This window comes from Ahaetulla prasina, chromosome 2 (genome assembly GCF_028640845.1).
Source record: "Ahaetulla prasina isolate Xishuangbanna chromosome 2, ASM2864084v1, whole genome shotgun sequence".
Taxonomy (NCBI): Eukaryota; Metazoa; Chordata; class Lepidosauria; order Squamata; family Colubridae; genus Ahaetulla; species Ahaetulla prasina.
Genome location: NC_080540.1, coordinates 218,512,235 through 218,520,459, shown reverse-complemented (window position 1 = coordinate 218,520,459; position 8,225 = coordinate 218,512,235).

Sequence of the window (8,225 nt, the reverse complement as noted above, 5' to 3'; positions counted from 1 at the left end):
GTGCACTTTGTAAGTTAGTAACACCGTTGTTAAGTCAATCTGGTTTCCGCTTTGTCTTTGTCTGTCAGAAGGTCACAAAAGGTGATCTCATGACCCCAGGACACTGCCACAGTCATAAATATGAATCAGTTCGAAAAGCCTCTGAGTTTTGATCATGTAACCATGGGGATGCTGCAATGGTTGTAAGTGTGGAAAATGGTCGCTTTTTTCAGTGCTATTGTAACTTCGAACAGTCATTAAATGAACTGTTGTAAGTCGAGGACTACCTGTATATGGCTATTTCTTTAAAGGGCTTGGTTGTTTTGTGTCTGAACTGGGATGAAAGTTTGATCAGGAGTATCTGGATGATGATGTTTTCTTTCTACATCGATAGAGCACTTGGAGTATTAGTGTAACTCTGGGGTGTCAATATCGATTTCATTGATGACTGCATCAGGGTTGTATTTGACCTTGGAGGGGCATGACCAGAGAGGCGTGGCCAGCTCGATGTCACTCATTGAGGCTCCGTTTTCAGCTGCAACAGCCTCCAGCAGCCCTCTGCTAGTGTAAAGGGAGCTCGGCAGGGCTGTGCATGGCCTACCCATGCTTTGTTTTCAACTGCAATAGCCTTCTGCAGCCCATTGCCAGCAAAAATGGAGCTTGGTGAGGGTCACACACAGCCTGTCCGGGCTCCATTTTTGCTGGCAGAGGCACCGTGGGCCACTCCTTCACTGTTTCCAGTGCAGGCCCACAGGCCTAATCTAAGCACCCTGCGGGCTGAGTTATAGGACATGAACCCAGGTTTCACTCTGTGCCTATTCAGTAGAACATCATCATATTGCTTTCATTTGTCTGATTATCTGATTGCGGAATTTTCTACACAGAATTGCCCAGAATCATGGGTTTGCAACAAAGGAAGAAAAATAATATTTTGCTGGCTGTTTTCTGCTTTCTACTGAACTGGAACTCCTTGTAAGCAAACTCTGTCTCTCTTTTTTTCTGTTCTGTTTATAACAAAGAATACATCAAAATATTTAATGGCAAAAGGAAAAAAGTGGGAAGATTTTTTTTATTCTTAGTAAGAAAAAAATAGTGCATTGTTTACAATGTAGAACTAAAGCTGAAAACATAATACTTCTGTTGAACTTGTCACTGAATGACAACCAGAAGTACAGTGCACTAGAAATATCTTGAAATTTTAGCCACTGCTTTATGACAAATATTCTTTTGTTTGATATTATGTTCTGTTGAACTGGGAACAATGAAAACTGTAAAGATAAAGGTAAAGGTTCCCCTTGCACATACGTGCTAGTTGTTGCCGACTCTAGGGGGCGGTGCTCATCCCCGTTTCAAAGCTGAAGAGCCAGCGCTGTCCGAAGACGTCTCCGTGGTCATGTGGCCGGCATGACTCAACGCCAAAGGCGCACGGAACGCTGTTACCTTAATCACTTTAATGAATTGTGGTTTTATCTGCTTTAACTTCACCGAGTCAAAATCCTATTTGTGCCCTACATGCACAAGAATTGTCCAAAATTGATTTGCATTAAAATTTTTATATTTAGTTTGGTTGAAAGAAGGAACAATAAAAAGCAGGCAATTGTACTGTGAAGGGAAGAAACATTAATTTTTGTCATCTATGAAAATAATATCATGAACTGCCTTTGAACAGTGAAGAGCCAGTTTGGTCTAGTGGTTAAGGTATCAGGCTAGAAAATGAGAGGTCATGAATTCAGGTCCTGCCTCAGTCATGAAAGCCAGCTGAGTCCAGTCATTGTCTCTCAGCCACCTCACAGACTGTTGGAAATAGGAAAAGTGAGGTGTGTTGGATATTTTTGTCGCTTAGAGTATTGGTAAAAATAATAAAGATAGGGTATAAATATTTTTTTAAAAAATAACAGTAATAAAAATGTGTTATGATTTCAGTGCAGGTTATAGTTTAAAGCCCTTATATGATAACATTCCAGTGTTTGTGTCAATCAAGATGTGATCAGATACCATGGAAATAGCTTCAAGAATTAACACATTTTATAATTTCATTAAAGGAGGATATCTGATCTTTTTGATAAGTGGAAGAATGACTAAAATATTGGATTTCATGAATTTGTATGATTATCTTTCATAATATATTTATATTATATTTTTTTCCAAATAAAGTTGAATAAGATCACACCACATCGAAGGAAGGAAGGAAGGAAGGAAGGAAGGAAGGAATATGCCCAAACTAAAATAGATGAAAATAATCTAAATAGATGAAATAATCCAAACCACCAATTTCATTTGAAGTTAGCATTTTAATAGATAGACTTCTTGACTTTTATAACATAGCAATGAAGACTAGGATAGTATAAATATATAGCATAAATAAATAGATAGATAGATAAATAAATAGGTAAATAATAAAAATAAATGAATAAAATAAATATTGGGCAGCAATGTGTACATTGTTTTGTTATAATGACAATAAATAAATAAATAAATAAATAAATAAATAAATAAATAAATAATACTGTAATTCTCCAACAGAATTATTATTTAAAAAAGAATTAATATATTTTGTAAAATAGTTTCACCAGTACTACTTCTATGACCCTTAAACTTCTGCACTCAGCAGTTATATAGGATCTCATCTATTCTATTGGAGTGTTTTCCACCTAATTATATCCCTAGAAAAATCTTTCCACATATTTTGTCTCCAAAGAAACCGAAGTTAGCAATACTGTGTTATCTCTCCTGAAGTTGCTTCTCTTTATTGGCTTTGTGGTTCAAGTGGTCTCGTAGAGTCAAATGAACCACAGAACGTTTAGAAGCAATTGAATCAGTTTTGCAGGTACATTGCAACATCTTTTGCAATACGAAATATAGTGGAAACTACGTCCGTCTGGTTGGTGTGATTTGTGTGGGTTTCACTGGTGATAAATTTTCCAGTACGAGTCGTGTCAACTGTCTCTGTTAGTTAATTGAAACCTCCTTGAATCATTAAGTCCAGTTACAGATAATTTCATATTTTTGGTCCTTTTCTTTTGAATAAGGCTCCATTGTTTTATTTAGCTTTTCAGTTCGTAACTTCGTGAAGCAATGCAGTCAAAGAGAAAGTAGAAACAGGAAACATCAGAGGTTTTCTAGGAACAAGTGAAAGGCACTGAGGGAAAGCTGAATGGTTTCATTTTGCTGCTTTTCATATTGCATCATAGGGAGCAAGTCAAGCTAGAAAGAAAAGGAAAAACAGTTAGAAATTCCTATTGATGTTAATAAGTATTTAAACTATTAAGCGTTTTAATTCAAATTAATAAACATGGCTGTATCCTTGCTTCATATAAAAGTGTACCATACTTTTCCCACTAGCCTAATTTAAACCAAGCAATTCCTAAAATGTATATACAAATATACAAATAAAATATACAAATCATTCAATGGGGCTCAGGTGATCATGGCAGGCCTTGACATGACTGCTTCTATTTTACCATTTGAGAAGTAGATCCAGAGGGACATTTCATTCATGAACAAACTGCCTTATGCAATTATTTGCCTAGCCGTATTTTTCTTATTGTGGATTGAGTTGCCATTCAGTTTTGCCCTCTTATAACATTCAAAGGTCAAAGATTGTAGTAATTGTAGTAAAAAGAAGTAGTCTAGATGCTAGAGATTTAGGTCAAGCTATAGATAAAACCTATAATCACGATGTCTTCATACTAGTTTCTATTTCTATTTCTAGTTCTATGTCTTCATTCTTTTTTAGATGCAAAATAGCCACTCAGAGGCCTTTTAAAAGAAACCATACAATACAGAGAAAAATATTCTATATTGTAATTCCAAATGTTGGGGTATTGTAGAGTGAGATATTTTTATAGCATAAGATTTATTTTTTTCATGGACACCATTTGATAATCCTAGATTCATAGGGTTCACAATTGAGTTGGGCCATCATCATTTTTCAGAAAAGTTGCTTCTTCATAGTTGTTGTTGTTGTTGTTGTTGTTGTTGTTGTTATTATTATTATTATTATTATTATTGCATTAGGAATCTAAAGGTAGCGTGAATGACAATTCAGAGGTGAAAGAGAAAATTCCTAGCATAACCTATTCAGTGAGAACGACTATAGTTAAGGAGAAAGAGTGTAACTATTATTCTCATATAAGAATACAGAAAAACAAATTAACAAATGATATTGACAATAACATCAAACATAATAGTCAGGTAATTCATACATTGTTTCTCAAAAGAATCATATCAAATTTTTTTGGGAAGATAGAATTTTCATGTACATATCATAAGAGGTATCAGTAAATTTTCCTAATTTCCCCTTTTCCCTTTCAATTCTAATAAAAAAAACATTTAAGAAGTACTTGATACCTTGAATTGGAATCCTCTGGATAAGTTGATGAATCAATAGGAAACATTCTCTGAGTTGGATCTGAACAATCTTCCAGGCGCAGGAGCTGTATTCCTTATCTTTCAGGAAATCGTTCAGCCCTTGAAAATACCTCTTCACTCTTAATCTGGTGAGCTGCAGTTTCTGATCCCTTGGACTGGATATGGTGCCAGCTCCCAACTCTTCATTTTGGCATGTTTCCAGGTTCTTAATCTGCTGATCCAATCCAGCATGGAAATTTCTTAGAGAATTCTCATCCCAAAACAATTCAGCATGAACTTGCTTGAAGATGAGGTCTGTCTGTTGGAGCATTTCTTGTATGGCTATTTTGGCATCCACTTCCTGGGGTGCTTCATTCATGCTCATTAAATTTTCTTCATTGAGATGTGAGAAGTCTACAATATCTCCAATACATTGGAAGGGAATGGTGGTTCCCATCTGACTTCCCAAGAGTTCCAAGTTTTCTTTGTTGGCTTCTTGTAGTCTGCTTTGAAGTTGATCGCAGTGCTGAGATGAGACTTTGGTGCAGAACATCACTAGGCAGATTTGCAGAAACCAAAGTTGTGTCTTCATAATGAAGATGAAGGAACGTGACTCTTTTAAAAAGTTGAACCTGGAAAATTGGTTCTTCTGAAAGATGCTCTTGAGTCTGCTGCATCTTTGTATTTATACCACTAGGATATTGAAATTTCTTTTTTCTGTTTCTCTACTTTTTCTCTGTATTCTGATTTTCACTTTTCTTCTTCCTTATGTACATCCCCAAACCATTCTGAAAGGTGGTCATATTTGGAAAATGGAATGTTGAATGTGCACATTTACCCCCCAAATTAAATTAAAACTGTTAACTGAAAATTAACAATCTGATGAAACTTTCTTTCATCATCCCTAATTATTTTAAAAATGAACTTAAAATAGTGTTTGTGTGTGAGTGTTGTAGTAGATATTATAGCTTCAGTATTTACTTGTTCCATATAAAATAATTTCTGATAGTCTAGAATTCTCCCAGTGATAAATCTTGTAGGATTTTTTTACTCACCTGATTTACTCACCCACTCTGGCACTCGCTCAACAGCTTTCTAACAACTTTGACATCAACACACAGTGGAAAGACAAATGGGCTGCTGAAGGCCCAGATACAGGCAGTTATGTAGATCAGTGGTCACCAACTGATGGTCCATGGACCTCTAGTGGTCCACGAGAAAATTTTGGTGGTCCGCAGAAAAATTATTTGCATTTTTTTAATAGTGCATTAAATAGATTAAATAGATTAAATAGATTAAATAGATGGGGAACTCATCAAATTTGCAGATGACACCAAGCTGGCAGGAATAGCCAACACTCCAGAAGATAGGCTCAAGTTACAAAAAGATCTTGACAGACTTGAACATTGGGTGCTATCTAAAAAAATGAAATTCAACAGTGAAAAAAGTAAGGTTCTACATTTAGGCCAAAAAACCAAAATGCACCAGTACCATATATGTGGTACCTTGCTCAATAGTAGTACCTGTGAGAGGGATCTTGGAGTCCTTGTTGTGTCTCGCCCAATCTCACCACAGCCGGGGCCTGCTTATCTGCTTCCGAACACGGAGGAATGTTCTAGTATGCCTCCCGGCCCCAGCCCTGGCTCCATGCCCAGACAGGCTGAAGAGGAGGAAATATCTCCAGCCCCCAGCTCTGGCTCCATGCCCAGGCAAACGGAGCAACTAGACCCCTCCCCCTCCTCCACAGCATGTGCGCCTGAGGGAGGTCTATTGCCAACAGTTGTCGACTGGAGTGACCCTCGCGTCAGAAGACTTGATAGGCGGAGGCAACAGAAGGAAGGGAGGGGCAGGTCTGGATAAGTGCTGAGTCATGGAGCCACACCCCATGGCCTATATAAAGGATCTGCTTTCTGGCATTCTCTGAGTCAGGCAAAGTCTAAACATATCTTGCTGAAGTCACTTTCTGATCTCCTGCCTGCCCTGAGGACTTTGCTAGGACTTTGGCAGAGCTACAGAGGCACGCCTGATTCGGATTTCCTTGACCCGGCCATCAGCGGAGGAGTGGGACACGACAGTCCTAGTGGTTAACCATTTAGATATGAGCCAGCAGTGTGCAGCAGCTGTTAAAAAAGCCAACACAGTTCTGGGCTGCATAAACAGAGGGATAGAATCAAGATCACGTGAAGTGTTAGTACCACTTTATAATGCCTTGGTAAGACCACACTTGGAATATTGCATCCAGTTTTGGTCGCCACGATGTAAAAAAGATGTTGAGACTCTAGAAAGAGTGCAGAGAAGAGCAACAAAGATGATTAGTGGACTGGGGGATAAAACATATGAAGAACGGTTGCAGGAACTGGGTATGTCTAGTTTAACAAAAAGAAGGACTAGGGGAGACATGATAGCTGTGTTCCAATATCTCAGGGGCTGCCACAAAGAAGAGGGAGTCAGGCTGTTCTCCAAAGCACCTGAGGGTAGAACAAGAAGCAATGGGTGGAAACTGATCAAAGAAAGAAGCAACTTAGAACTAAGGAGAAATTTCCTGACAGTTAGAACAATTAATAAGTGGAACGACTTGCCTACAGAAGTTGTGAATGCTCCAACACTGGAAATTTTTAAGAAAATGTTGGATAACCATCTGACTGAGATGGTGTAGGGTTTCCTGCCTGGGCAGGGGGTTGGACTAGAAGGCCGCCAAGGTCCCTTCCAACTCTGATGTTATGTTATGTTATGTTAAATCAAGGGTCCTCAGACTATGGCCCCTGGGCCGGATACATGCAATGAACATTTGTGTTGCTGGAGAGAGTCTCCTCCTTTGCATACAGAAAAATGGCTGGAGTGAGCAGCAGCTTTGAGCTTTGCTCTACTTTTTACTCTCTAATTTTATCCTTTTTAAAAAAACATTTTTCTACTTTTAAATCAATTTTTAACTTTGTAACTTTGTTCTCTTGTTTACTCTCTATTTTTATTGTATTTTTATCTAAAAATACTCTTTTAACTCTTAAATCAATTTTTAAATCATTTTTTAACTTTTAACCTTTAAATTTAAAGTTTCAATGTTACTACTTGAAAAGAAGGAGGGCGGGGCTGCTGCTGCTGCCCGAGCGTTTTTGCAGCAGCTCCTCTTGGTTTTATTTTATTTATCAAATTTTAGTATACCCACTGGAGCCTTTTTATTTAAATAATATTTTTGGAGACGATAACATCATAGACCACAACACAGACAAAGTTTTGGCTGAAGTGGAATAAGAAGGCATGGGGAAAAGAAAGAAGCACCAAGGCACCAGCCCGGGATCTCTCCCACCAATGAAGAATGCAAAACAACCAAATATTGATGAGCACTTTGTTGACAAGAGACTTGTAAGTAAAAATATCTCCCCTTGCTCCAGCACCTCTTGCGCAATCAACTTATCCAGTTCCTTGTCCACCTTTGGACGCAGCGCAAAAGGCACCCGTCGAGGCTTAAGCCTAATAGGAGACACCTGGGGATCAAGGTTTAGAGATATAGGGTTGCCCTAATGTTGACCCAGGGAATCAGCAAATACCTCAGCAAACTCAGACATCAGAGCCTCGAACCCATCTGTGGTGGTAGAATGAATGCCTGTGATGTTAAGGCCCAATGCTGAGAACATGTAGACTTTCTCCTCCAAGAGTCAAATCCAGCTACTACACGTGCAGTGGCAAAATTTTGTGTCACTTCAATGTCCACAAGAAAAAAATTGGTTACCGAATTAGAGAGGTCAACCAATGCCAACTTTTTGGATATATATATATAACAGTTATGGGAAAAATACATTTATTCGCGTACTTGACAGCTCTCCACGCATGTAAATTAGGAAGTGACCCTCCATGAGATACTCGTCTGCCGAACTATTACGACTGCGAGGTTCCCCGCC